This window comes from Mus caroli, chromosome 13 (genome assembly GCF_900094665.2).
Source record: "Mus caroli chromosome 13, CAROLI_EIJ_v1.1, whole genome shotgun sequence".
NCBI classification, from domain to species: Eukaryota; Metazoa; Chordata; class Mammalia; order Rodentia; family Muridae; genus Mus; species Mus caroli.
The window spans coordinates 46,308,037-46,321,762 of record NC_034582.1 but is presented as its reverse complement, the minus strand read 5'-3'; the positions used below and the strand labels follow the sequence as shown (position 1 = coordinate 46,321,762).

General features: G+C 46.6%; 1 protein-coding gene across 2 annotated transcripts in view; it reads right to left on the bottom strand.

The window, feature by feature from the left end:
* The window catches only part of Spin1 (spindlin 1), a 48,941-nt gene extending 38,304 nt beyond the window's left edge, over positions 1-10,637 (bottom strand). The window contains exon 1 of one of the 2 annotated variants that reach the window (XM_021180282.2): positions 10,541-10,637. The gene's annotated coding sequence lies outside the window, so the exon portion shown is untranslated. Of the gene's footprint in view, positions 1-10,019; positions 10,124-10,540 lie in introns of those variants that run through there. The other variant, XM_029468349.1, reaches the window with a different exon arrangement.
* Positions 10,638-13,726: the final 3,089 nt, after the last annotated feature.

Here is a 13,726-nt window from a genome sequence, read left to right as displayed (position 1 = left end):
ACTGATCAGTAGGGCTAGAATGGACAGCTACACACTAAAGACATAGAGTCTGGAGATCTTCAATCCTTTGAAGTTTGTAGACTGTGTAGACTGATTACTATGCACAGCAACTGGTCAAAATTTCAGGTGTAACTAATTAATTTCATCACTACTACAGTTAAGAATTTTTCAGAAGAAAGCCAGATAAATCCAAAATTAAGTAATACTGAGTTAATGTTTAGAGAGAGAGAGAATGAGAGTTCCCCCTAAGGAAAACCAAGATGCCTTTCAGGAAGAACATGGGGGTATGTCTGGTACCTTATTAGCTACACACAACAACGATCTTGCTCAGTAAAGCAAAGTCCTTTCTCCCATAAGTGACCTGTCTGGACAGAAAGGCATGTAGGCAGCCATTGTTTAGCACAGGAATAGACAGTGCTTTTATATTAGTCTCTCCTTTTCTACTTTGCCCTGAAATTGTGCTCAAATTCCCATACTCCTCAGATAGAGGGGGGCCTTCCCTGTTCTAGTCCCCCAAAATCTACTTGAAATGCCACAACGATGCCTTTCTCACTAAGAGCCCTGGGACTTCAGCCACCAGAGTTTTACTCTTGCAGGTTAGATCCTGTTTTTAACTCTATTCTTCATATCTCCTAGCCTCTCTTCCTCCTGTTCCTGGTAATTCCCCAAGCCTCATTTGAACGTTTTTCCTAACTTAGTCTTAAAGTAACCAGAAACCAGACTATCACTTGACACAGTATACAGAACAGAGAATGTAAAATATAGCATAGGCCTTTAATTCTAGCATTTTGGAAGCTAAGGTAGGAGGATTGCTAATTTGATGCTAACCTAGATTACACAGCAAGGTCCACACAGCAGTCTTAGCTACATAGCAGTAATCTGTCAAAGAAACGAATGCCATCAGTGTATTAGCTCTACACCTGAGATGTACAAAAACATGGGCTTGGGTATCTGTCAATCACCTTGTATAATACACAAACCTGCATACATCTTTTGTGGGTATATGTTCTGTCCATAATTATGCCAAACTTCTCTCAGATTTTCGTTTGCACAGTGCAAGACTGTACAATCTTCTGATAACTCACTTCATTACATGTCTAGAAGACTGATGGGGCAGGCTGTGAGAAAAACGCCAGAGGATAGCCCTGGGGCTAATTATATTTGATGTTAATTCCCTTTCCTGTTGAGTCAGCACTCAGGTGATTTCCTGTAAACCTTCTTCCCACCTAAATGTATAAAATAAAGGCTAGAGCCGGTGATTGGGCAGAGAAAGAGGGGAAGATGGAGCTGAAGGTTTGGGGAGAAGAGGAGAGAGAGAGGGGATGACAAAGGGGAGAAGGAGAAGGAAAGAGGCCTGGAGAAACCACAAGTTCTAAGGGGTCTCTCATATGGGCAGATAGTAGATCTGCCCAATCTGGGCGCACAGCATGTATTCATATTAATTGAGTTGTGTTTTCATTGCAGGGGCATTTGGAGATTTTCGGCAACAAGGAGGAAGCAGAGGTAGGTCACTGTAGGCTGGACCAGAAAGGCCACTCCCACTGGCCCAACAGCTCCCAAGGTCTCCAGCTCTGCTGACTCTGAGAACCACACACCACTCATTGGAGTTGACTTTAAGGTTTCAGTGCTGTCCAGTCAATACCCTCATCCACCGTAGTGTAGCTTCAGGGTTAGACTTCACTACTGCAGTTGTGAAGCAGAGCGGCTGAAGACCCATGTGTGCAGAAGCACCACATGGCTGAGCACACTGCACTGGTTTCTGACCCAGGCACCCTCTAGCCCCTCTGCCTCATGAACTAAGTGTAGGCACAGGTGGTGATTGCCCTGGAGGCCCTCAGGGTCAATTACCAACATTGAAAAAAGGAGTAAAAGCAGTGATTGTTCACTCAACCATCAGCACAAGGTGAATACCTGTACAGTGGACTAAGAACTTTAAACTCACAGCCTTGAGTTCCTTACAGTTAACTCTAGCCATTGTACTCAGAACCTAGAGAGTGAACTAGAAAAGTAATTAAGGGCAAACGCAAACAATCTCTGCTTTTCTAGAACTCAACCTTCTTGAGAAAACGAGTCAATGTTGTCAAGCAAAGTGACACTACTTTTGAGGACTAAACAAAGAATTGCAGAAACCTGTTCATGACTATAGCATGCACCGGACACATCTCCACTCCAATTCACACCCAACAAAGTAAGGCCTGAGCAAAACATCCAGAGGAAGAGAAGGGATTTTAAATAGAAAAGCAACAAATACCAAGATCCCTGATCTTCCCCTCAGAAGGCAGAAGGAAAGGTACACAGGCTTCCCTCGGGCGGCTTAACCAACAGTGCAAACTGAGGCCGAAAACAGTGTAAACGCCACACTGCTGAGTAGCATTATGAAGTCCTGCCCTTTGCTGCCCAGAAGAGTAATAACCCTTCTGCCCACCTACCTATGCAGTACACTAACCACCCACACAGGGGTCACTTGGTAGGCACAGCGGCTCTCAGATCCACACTACTGCAGAACCTGCAGGCTCATGTTCCAATCTTATTGTACTTACGAAGAGTACAAATACAGTAATGTCAGTTTGGATATGCCAAAGGAAAGTCATAGCACACTTCCTTTAACAAAAAAGGTGGAAATTCTAGACTTAAAGGGAAAAAACCAAAACAGCAAAAAACCAGTATGCCAGAGTTGTCAGGTTCTATGGTAATAGTGAACCCAGGACTGCAGAGATGGTTCAGTACCTTAAGAGCCAGCGCTGCTCTTACAGAGGCCCAAATTCAGTTCCCAGCACCTCCTAAAGGTAGCTCACAACTGCTGGTAACTTAAGGGGATGTGATGCCCTCTTCTGGTCTCCACCAGGAACCACAAACACATGACAAAAATACACTATAAGACAAACATATTTCTATGGAAATAAAAATAAATCTTTTTTAAAAAGATCTTTAGATTTAATTTTTTTTTTAAAAAAATGAGAGTCATGCTAATTTTGCTGTTGAACCTCAAACTACAAAAGTTGGTCACAGTGAAGAGCCACTGAAGCAGGATGGAAGGCAAGCAAAAACAGCATTTCTACCTGATCCATTGCTCCACAAAACACTGAAGCAGTATCAAGACTTCACCATGGATTCCCCAGAATCGTTGACATCAAGCAACTCATGGCATAAAAAAAGGAAATTAAAACACGTGTGTTTCTATTTTCAAAACTCAAACACTAAAGGAACAGAAACATATTACTGGGGCAGGCAGGAAAGATGACATACCAACAGAGATTGCACTATGACTTCTGAAAACTGTTCTGAATTCTGAATTACTTTAATGTTCACAGGGATGGGGGGGGGGGGAAGCAAACAGAAACACAGTAAGAAAATTAAAACAGGCATCACAAAGTGGCCGGGTCTGCAATCCCAGAATTTGAGGAGCTAAGCCAAGAGGGGCATAAGACCCTGCCTCAAAAAGCCAAACATTAAAAATATTATATGAACTGGTAAAGACTAAGAAAGAATTTAATGCAAATAAGCCAAACTTATACCACAACTGAAATTTTTTCAAGTGAGCTTTTACTTATTTATTTATTTATTTGTGTGTGTGTGTGTGTGTGTGTGTGTGTTCTCATGACAGTCTCATGAGATGTGGAAGCTGATTTTTCCTTCTACTGTGAGACATAAGGATGGAGCTCAGGTGGTCAAGTCTGCCTAAACAAGTGCTTTTACACTACAGAGTCATCTTACCAAGTCAGCTAATATTTTTAGATGGCTTTCTGGTTCAGAATATCAACAATACAACCAATGTAGTTAAGTTTCTAATAAAGACATAAAGAACTGTCAGTCACAGAGCCTACAGCTGTTCTACTAACTTTATTTCCAAACGACTACATATGCAATTTGGGGGAATGCGATTGCACTGATGTTGCTAAGACTATACATTTTTACATCAAAGAAAAGAAGATGAATTCAATGTAAAACCTTAAAGTACTAACCTTGATTCCACAGAGCATCAAAATGTATGTATGTCCCAAGTCAGTTCAACGGAAGCGGGTCAGTAGCAGTAGCAAGAATATAACAGAGCCGACAGGCCCTAAACTCCACTCCCAACCACAGGTGCTAAAACAACATAAGCATTTGGGAGGAAACTAAAACTTGAACCCTAGACATCTCACGGTAGAAAAGAAAAACTCACATGTCTAACATTAACACACATATCAAGTGAAGGCCCACTATGCTCTCAAGTTGGGACAAGCTGAAGAAAAGGACTGTGTGATTAAAAAACTGGAAAAAAAAAAAAAAAAAAAAAAAAAAAAAAACCTCATGAGTGTACAATAATTCAGATGAAAGCTAAGTAAACCTCACACACATACAAGAAAAAAAGACTACTGCACAGTACCACAGCTTCTGGTCTGCTGCTGTGATAGAATAATTCCCTGACACAAGCGACTTGAGGGAGGAAGGTTTATCTGGCTCAGAGTTCAAGGGAATAAACGCAAATCAAGGTAGCAGGAGGCTGAAGCTGCTGGCCACAGGGCCCCGTGACCCACAATCAGGAAACAGAGATGAATGCATCTGCTCTCTGTTCCCTTTTTTCTTTTCTACAGTCCAAGATCTCAGTCAGGGACCCATGCCAGCTGCAGTGTGTGGGTCTCCCCACAGCAAGTAACTTCATTAAGATCATCTTGCACAAAGCTCAGAGCCTTTCTCCCAGGTAACTGTCGATTCTGTCAGGGTGACAAATCCCAGGAACCATCACAAGTAGGGAAAAAAATATTCTTTCCCTATTACCTGGGTCAGGACCCAAATCAAGCTAGTTGTAGCAATGTCAGTATACAGTGAGACTGACAAACCCAACGTAAGACATAAAGCCTGGATTTTACAATAAAATAACTACAGGCCAAAACTACAGACATGGGAGTGTAAACCTGGAATCCAACACTCTCAGCACTTGGGAAGTGTAGGCAGGAGGAACACATGTTTGAGTCTAGCCTGGACTACGAGAGATCCTAACTTTAAAAAAAGGGGGTTGGAAGAGGGATGGCTCAGTGGTTAAAAACACTGGCTGCTCTTCCAGAGGTCTTGAGTTCAATTCCCAGCAACACGGTGACTTACAATTATAATGGGGTCTGATGCCCTCTTCTGGCACGCAGGTGTACATGCAGATAGAGAACTCATACATAAAGTTAATGAATCTTGAAAAAAAAAAAAACCTTAAAAAATATATTAAAAGTATTTTGTTTAAATACTTACTAGTCTCAAGGCCTTGTTCATCACAAAGCCTGATCCTCAGTACTTAGAAAAATAACAACCTTTGTTTTTTCACTTACTGTGCCAAAATGTGACTAATGCCCACACTGACTAGATCTACTTCAACATGACATGAACATGCTGGTGAGTCCAGACCAACTTCTCAGCCTCAGCTGACTTCATCGACGCTCTAATTAAGAGTTCCACCCACCTTTCATGGTGCTCTACAACAGAAATCTAGTCCTGGTCCTATGTTAATATGGTTTCCTGTCCTAAAAAATTAAGCACCTGACAACATGTGGAGGCTTCCTTTAGCCCCAGCACTTGGGAGGGAGGTGGCAGGCAGATCTCTGAGTTCAAGGCCGGCCTGTTCCACAGAGCGAGTCCCAGATAAGCAAGGGCTGCACTGCTGTGGGTCCATGTTCTGTCTTACAGCTGAGGTGTGGGACAGAACATGGTAGTCTAGCCTGGACTACAAGAGATCCTGACTTTAAAAAGGGGGAGGGGGTGGCTTGGTGGTTAAAAACACAGGGAGGCAAAATGCAGGGAGTGCTTGATGCCTGAGTCTCCCTGTACACCCGCCATCTGGTGCTGGGCTTTGGGGTAGTGTTGAGACACTACTGGGGGAGGTTGGGGAGAGAACGAAGTCTAAGATGGAGCAGGCTGAAATTGGGGTTCCCTGACCTCCAGCACCCAGTCACCAGTGGAGTCCTGCACAGACGAGTCAAGAATGAAGGATTGGGGACCCACGGGCTGCGACAGAGGGCTGAGAACAACAAACGGAGCACTCCAGCTTAGCTCATCAGTGAAGGCAGGCAGTTGTCTGGAAGTGCAGAGAGGCCTTCTCCCCACAGAGGTTTTGATGGAAGAGACTGCCCATGTTTATCCATACCGTTAATTGACTGTTCATCATGGAAAATGGATGCTTACCAACTTCTCAGGGTGGACCAGAAATTTTGCAGGGAGGAATGTCCAGGAAGGGAAGCTTATTGGCTAAACCTCCAGAATCTCTAGGTACCTCAGCAGCATAGAGAAACCAGTTTTGGGCTACATGACCTCCATGTGGAGAATAATTGCGTGTTCTAGGCCAGGAATCTGGCTGGGAGCACGGAGGAACCTCTCAGGAGGATACTGGGGTCTCAAAATGGCTCTACTTCAACAAGTTTCCTGGCATGGTCCTATGTCCCACACATAGTGAAACACAGTCTCGAATATTACTAACAAAATTCTACTATAAATACCAACTACATTCATATAAAATACAATATTTAAAATCTGGCCCCAAATTTGTTCTCATACAAGTATCAGACACATGATACACAGGTGTTATTACATCTCAATGTCCACTGGAGTTACTGTGCACCAAGAATGAACTATAGTGAACTTTGGCCTGCTCCTGATAAGGTACTAGGGCCTCCAGGGAGTAAAGGTAACATCCACTGACTTTCAGCTGGAATTCAAAGCATGAATGAATGCATAAATTCTCCTCTCCCTGAAGACTATTAACTGCTACCAATGTCGACTCTGTCCCACCCACCACCACAACTCTTCTTTCCCACTGCACACCTTCCTCTTCGCAGATGTTCTTAGGCACATAAACCCATCACTATAACCATAACTATGACTTCTCTATACATTATTAGATTGTACAGACAAACTCATTATGTACTTTAGTCCTACAGGACTCATGGAAAGGAAGGACAATGCTATTTTTTTAAAGATTTATTTCTATCTTACTACATTCATGGATGTTTTGCCTGTATGTATGTATATATGGATGTATATGTGCACCATGTGCAAGCAATGCCCATGGAGGCCAGAAGAGGGCGATGGAGTCCCTAGAACTGGAACTACAAATCTCTGTTTGCTATCGTATGGCTGCAGGGAACCAGAGGGGAGTCCTCTGCAAAAGCAGAAGTGCTCTTAACAGCTGAGCAATCTCTCTAACTTTGACTCAGGACTATTTTAAATTAGGTACCCAGTAGAAACAACTTAAACTACATTCAGTATGAAGACACTTCCAAGCGAGCTGTTTAACTTCATGCCGCAGACAAAACTGACCCTAGTTAACGGAGGCAGAGCTGGGAAGGAAGGGGAAGGGATGGACACTGACTTGTCCAGCTGTAGTTCTACAACTACACCGAGGAACTCTACAAGTCAATAAAGTTTGGAGAAAGCCTTCCTCCCAGGCTGCAGCTCAGGGGCTGAAGGCTCTAAAGTCTCCCCTCCAGGTGAATGTCCACTGCTGCAGAGGTGAGCTTCACCCAGAGAGGAAGGTACTGAACAATGTTTTACACAACACCAGGCTTCCAAACTGAACAAAGCAGCTAGAAAAACAGACGTTTAGCTGAAAAAAAAAAAATACCTGTTTTTAAATATCCTCTATCAGACTGAGGTTCTACTAATGTGCATGCAGATATCATTTCCAACCTCCCAATTCTCCACTATAGGTCTGTGTTGCCTGAAACTTTCATCCACCTGCCTTCTCCATCCCTTGGTATTGGGATTGCAGGTGTGTGCCATGCCTGGCTCCCTTCATGTCATTTCTAACAGAGTAGAAAAAAGTGCTGCGAATAATTAACAATACTGTCAGTCCAAACCGTGTTAGCTGCCCCAAAGATCAAACTCTACAAAGAAGTTTTTCCAGGACACTAACTCTTACAAATGGTTTAAGGGTGAAATTCTGGACCACCCACAAAACAAAGCAGCACACACAAATCACATCAACCCCACATTACCATTCTCTCATGGGAGGACGCAGCTGAGAGACATCCTAAGGACACAGTCAAATAAAAAGTCGAGATGGTCTTCCAGCTCAAGAGATCAAAACAGAGTCACTCCTATGGAAGCTATCCAAACTGAAACTAAGTTGTTATCTGACCTTCAGAAAAGTCAAAGACAACCATCATTTCCCCAACAGGCCAGTTCAACCCACAGGGCAAGAATCCCTCAGTGAGGTGCTCGCTCTCAGTTCTGATCCTTGGCGAAGGCCATCCGGAAGTGAGTGGATGTGGAACTAGCTGTTTTTCTATGGGATTTTTCCGGGGAAGTAACGTTCAGTCCACAGAGCCCTTTCATCCTTTGTTTTCAGCCCTCTACTGCCCCATAAAAGGAAGTCCCAAGCTCACTAATAGCAGTATTTTTCAGAGTTCCCAAAATGAAAATGTGAAATGTGATCCTAAGGAGAGAAGAAGAGGGCGCCTCATCCCTCAGAATGACAGACCGGCAGGGCCTCAGGCACAGGGCTGGCCGAGCATACCGCCTCAGACTGCTGTTTGCTCTGGAGCTGGCAATTAAAGACACTACCTAAACAGCCACCCAGCCTCTATCCACAGATTGGGGACACATGCTGGGGGGTGTATCCACAACATGAAAGAAATGCCTTCATTCCCTAAAACAACCTATTCTATTTAAGGAATGTTTACATGGTAGTTAGTTTGTTGTACTGGGAGGCAAAACCTGGAGTCCAGCATGTATGTGCAGGACAACTGCTCTACCACAGACTTCTGACTTTTTGAAACAGGACCTTAAATTATACAAACTGTCCTTAAACTTCTAACCCTCCTCAACAACTGGGGTTACAATCCTGTTACTAGGCCTGGTGAAGGGTGACCACCCTATCCTATGTAAGAGATGGGCAGCATCAGAGCTTAGCTATCCCAGAAAGGCTTAAAGCACCTCCTTTGAACACTAAAGTGGGCTTGACTAGAGAAATTCCATAGTGAAAAATCTATTTTTAAAAAACCCTAAGCATGGCTCAGCGGTTAAGAGCACTCACTGGCTGTTCTTCCAAAGGACCCTTGTTTGATTCCCAGCACTTCCATTTGTCCAACTCCAGTCCCGCTAGTTCAGAGCCCTCTTCTGGACTCCTTGAGCACCAGGCACACATGTGGTACACAGACAAATATGCAGACAAAACATCCACACACATACATTTCAAAAATCCTAAATTATAAAAAGACAGTCCCTCACTCGATTGTACTCCAGGCGGAAAAAGGACAGTGAGCTCAAGGCCAGTCTAGAGTACAGGAGACCTCATACAAATTAATTTAGACTGAAAGCCCTTTTGCTTGATCCATTTCTTAGGCATGTCAGTAGGATTTTTAAGCTAATTCCGTTTTACTTATTGGGAGAAACACTACACGTTCTTATAAACATAGCAGGCTACGTTAATACACAATTATCAAATCTGATAACGGACATCCTGTAAATCGTGTTCACCCATTAACTAATACTGAAGGGGTGAAAAGGGCTAAAGATGTGCCTCCTCTCTTCTATCTTTCCAAAATTTCACCACCTCAGAGGTGTGCTCAGGATGTATAGGTAAAAAAAACCGTCTAAGATCCGGTTTCATTTTCACTCTCTAACAAAAGCTATGCAGAAGGCAATTACTCTCCATCAATCCTTTCAGGCTGCAGCTTCTTCCAGAAAATTCCAAGGAAAGTTAGTGAGGCATTCGCATTTCGATACGGATACCATCTTTCTCGCTAGTCACACTAAAATCCTTTACAACACTTAAACGTATCTTGTATGGCTTTTGGATGTACATGATAAATAAACAAGCCTTTAAACCAGAAGTAAGACTGCACACACACACACACACACACACACACACACACACAAACACACACCGAAAAATCCTTACAAAACCCGAAACCCAATTCACAGACCATTGAAACCAAATCAATATAAAAACAATTGCGTAAACAAACTTTGAGATGCGCATGCAACGTCGTGGATGACTGAAGCCATTTCTCAACCCGACAACCCCCCCCCCCCCCCCCCACAGGCCCAGAACGCACCATCCGTGCAGGAAGCCGCCAGGGACCGCGACCCCCGGCGCTACGCAGTATCCGCACCGCACATCTATCGGGCGCATTCGGGGAGGCAAACCCAAGGTCACGCAGGCCCGCGCCCCGAGCCCCCCAGGCAGGGCGTCACCGGGATGACCCGTCGCGGGGGTCCCGCCACGCCCCTCCCCCGCCCGGTTACGCAATGCCCCCGCCCCCGCCCCCCGCCCGGCACGGAACAAAGCGCGCGGGAAGCGGCCGCGGGGCTGGGGCAGGGACCCCGCGAGCGCCATGTTGGCGGGGGCGGCGGGGACCGGGCGGGGGCGACGAACAAAGGAACTCGCGCACGCCCCGGCCTCAGCCCGCCGCGCCCCGGCCCCACCGAGCCCGGCCGGCAGGGGGCGCTGAGGGGCGCCGCCCGCGGACAATGCGCCCGGGGCCCCGCGGGCCGTGCTCACCTGGGTCCGCGCGCCGTGAGAGGCCCACTCGCTTCCCCCCTCACGGCCCTGCAGCCAGCCCCACGCGCGTCTCACCTGTCCGCCACCGAGGCTGCCCACGGGGCCGCCGTGGTTCGCTCGTGCTCCCCGCCGGCCCAGCCCGAGCCAGACGGCGCCTCCCCACCCCCGCTCCTCGCCGCGGCCGCCGCCCGCCCCCCGGCCGCCACGGCGCACGCGCACTGCGCCCGCCGAACTGCGACGGCCGCGCCGCCCCGGCGCCCGGCGCCGCCGGACGCACTGCGCAGGCGCGGGTGGGAGGCGGGGCCAGGCAGCGGGGGCGGGGCCTGGCGCTGCTCACCTGGAGGGTGGGGCGCGCACCCGGAGCGGCGAGGTACAAGCTGGGGAGCCGCGGGCCCGGCCCAGAGCCGGCCTCTCTTAGAAGCGGAGCAGGGTCGGGAAGACGAACGGAGAGTAGCGGGCCTTGGTATTTACTCTTGCATGGGAGGACGGCTTCCAGGAGCTATCCTGACTCTTTGTCCTAGGACCTTACGTCTGCTGTCTCGGGTAGCTGCTTGGCTAGCTGCGGAGATGCAGGAGGCTAGGTCACATGACCGTGCGCAGCGCAGGTGCGCTTTCCTGCGGAGCAGCAGCTTTGGGCTGCAGGACGCGAGCCCTTTAAAAATATGGATAGGCTCCCCCATGCTCCCTTGAAGACACACCGCCTTGCTGCACGCCGCACTGCGCAGAGGCCGAGGAACTAGGCTCATCTTGCAAAGCTCAGGGCCTCCTGCGAACACCTGCGGAGGGTGCCTGCTGCAAACACCTAGCCTTGGCCTAGCTGCAGCCGCTGCTCTAGAACTCACCCCGGGCTCCTCGCGAGGCTGCAAGCCAAGACTTCCCACGATCGCACGGGAATCCGTGCGACTCTGGTTCCAGTTAAGACGCCTATTGAGGATCAGTTTGGCTGTGGGCAAGGAGAGAGAGAAAGAGAAAACGTCCGGGATGGTTTGGTTTGAGGGGAAGTGAAATGCGGGACCTGAAGCTTCATCTGGGTTTGCATCCAGCCTGGCGCGCTCTAGTCTCCTTCCCTCCTCTAGCCCAGTGTCTGGATCCAGGCAGTCACCGACCTGGTTCCTCGAGTGCTGTAGCACTGCCGCATTGTAATAAGCCTCCTGCCAGAGTGTTGCCAGGTCGAATTACGAGACGTTATTGGAAAGCCCTTTGCGCACTCCAAACCTGCAGCACGGCTCTTAGTTCGCTGTGCTCTTTGGGATTCCATTGGCACTTTTTTTTTTTCAAAATAAGATTGATATGTGCCTGCTCAAATTAAAATGCTTGTCTCAGATGACATTCTTGGCAGGGGCAACGTAGTCACAGACCGAAGAGAGGGCTAATTTCAGTAGAGATGCAGCGAGCCTGGAGATCACTGAGAGAAGATTAGCTTTTGTTGTTGTGTTTAATGTTTGATCGTGGAGGCTGACAGGAACAAGGAAGGGTGTGATAGGGAAGGAGGCTGGAGTGACAGTATGGAACACTTCTGTTTCCTTGGTGACACGCCTGGGTTTTTTTCTGTTCTCTAGAGGAACAGAACTTACAAAATGAATATATACATATGGAAAGAGTATGTATTAGAATACCTCACAGGCTTTGGTCAAGTTAGTCCAGCAATGGCTGTCTACCCACAGAAGATCCAGGAATCAGTAGTTGTTCGGTACTCAAAGCTGACTCATCTGGTCCTCAGCATACGCTGGAATCTCAAGCAGGCTATAATGTCAGTGAAGGAATGGACTTGCTAGTGAGACAACAAAGAGCAAAAGCTTCCTTATTCTGTGTCCTTTAAATAAGCTGCCAACAAGTGTGCCCCAGATTAAAGGTATGTCTTCCTACCTCAGAACATCCACATTAACCGTGTCTCTTCCCACCTAAAAAGTCTGGATTAAAGGTATATCTTTTTACCTCAAAGATCCACATCAAATGATTTAATTAAGCAGGAATCCATCACTGGTGGGCCCATCCATTTTGGAGTTTTGGTTCCTGATGTCAAGTTGACACGCAAAAATAGCCTTCACATCTGCCTAGCACTTACTGACATTTTGGGACCTGGTAACTTGGGGAAAAGAGTGTTGGGTGGGTTGTTTTGCCTGAACCAGGGCCTCACTATCTAGCTGGCCTAGAATGTGATAGGTAAGCCCAGGCAGGCCTGTAATTTAAGGTCTTCCTGTGTAAGCCTCCCCAATGCCCGGCCACGTGGTAGGGCATTTGGTGCCATCCTTGGCTTTAACCTATCTGAGGCCACTTGCAGACCCAACTGACCAATCAAACCCTTCAAGCCTTGCTTTCTCCCCCTTCTTCACAACAGGTTTAAATTTGCCTCTACTGATGATCTCCAGCAACCTGTCAAAAATAACACGGGCTACATTCTAGATTTATGAATGCCTAAATTGGACTCAGGGACAGAGTTGGTTTTTGTTTTTAAGATGAGGTCTCATATAGCTCAGGCTGGTCAGAACTTTTATACAGCCAAAGACAATCCTGAACACCATTCTTGTCCACCTGCCACTCTCCTCCCAAGAGCTGGGATGGCAAGCACATACCAGCATACAGATCAAATTGCTGGGCAGTAGTGGTGCCATGCTGTGTGTCTCAGCACTCAGAAGTGAAGGCAGGTAGATTTCTGAGTTCAAGGCCAGTCTGCTCTACATAGAGAGACCCTGTCTTAAAAAACAAAACAGGAAAAAGAAAAAAAAAAGTTATTGGCAGCAAGTGCTTTTATCTCTGCTGGCTTCAAAAACATTTCTGTGGAGCTAAAGCAAATGTAACAACTAGTGAATCCAAGTGATGGGTTTGTTAATTGTCCCTTCAGGCTTCTCTGACTTTTCTGAATAACTGAAAATTCTCGTAATATGACATTACACAAATAGGTTCAAAGTTATTTTATGAACATTTAGTATCCTTAGCCAGAGGGCCTACATACAATTTTCCTCCCACCCCTAGCTAGTTGATTATGCCTGCTAGTTTTATGTCAGCTTGACCCAAGCTAAAGTCATCTGAGAGGGAATCTCAATTAAGAAAATGCCTTCATAAGGATCAAGTTCTAAGCATGAATTTCTGTAGGGCATTGTCTTAGTTAGTGATTGATAGGGAAGGGTTGAGCGCTTTGTGGGTCCCTCCCTTGGGCTGGTGGTTCTGAGTTCTATAAGAAAGCAGGCTGAGAAGCTGGGCGTGGTGGTGCATGCCTTTAAGCCCAGCACTCGGGAGGCAGAGGCAGGCGGATTTCTGAGT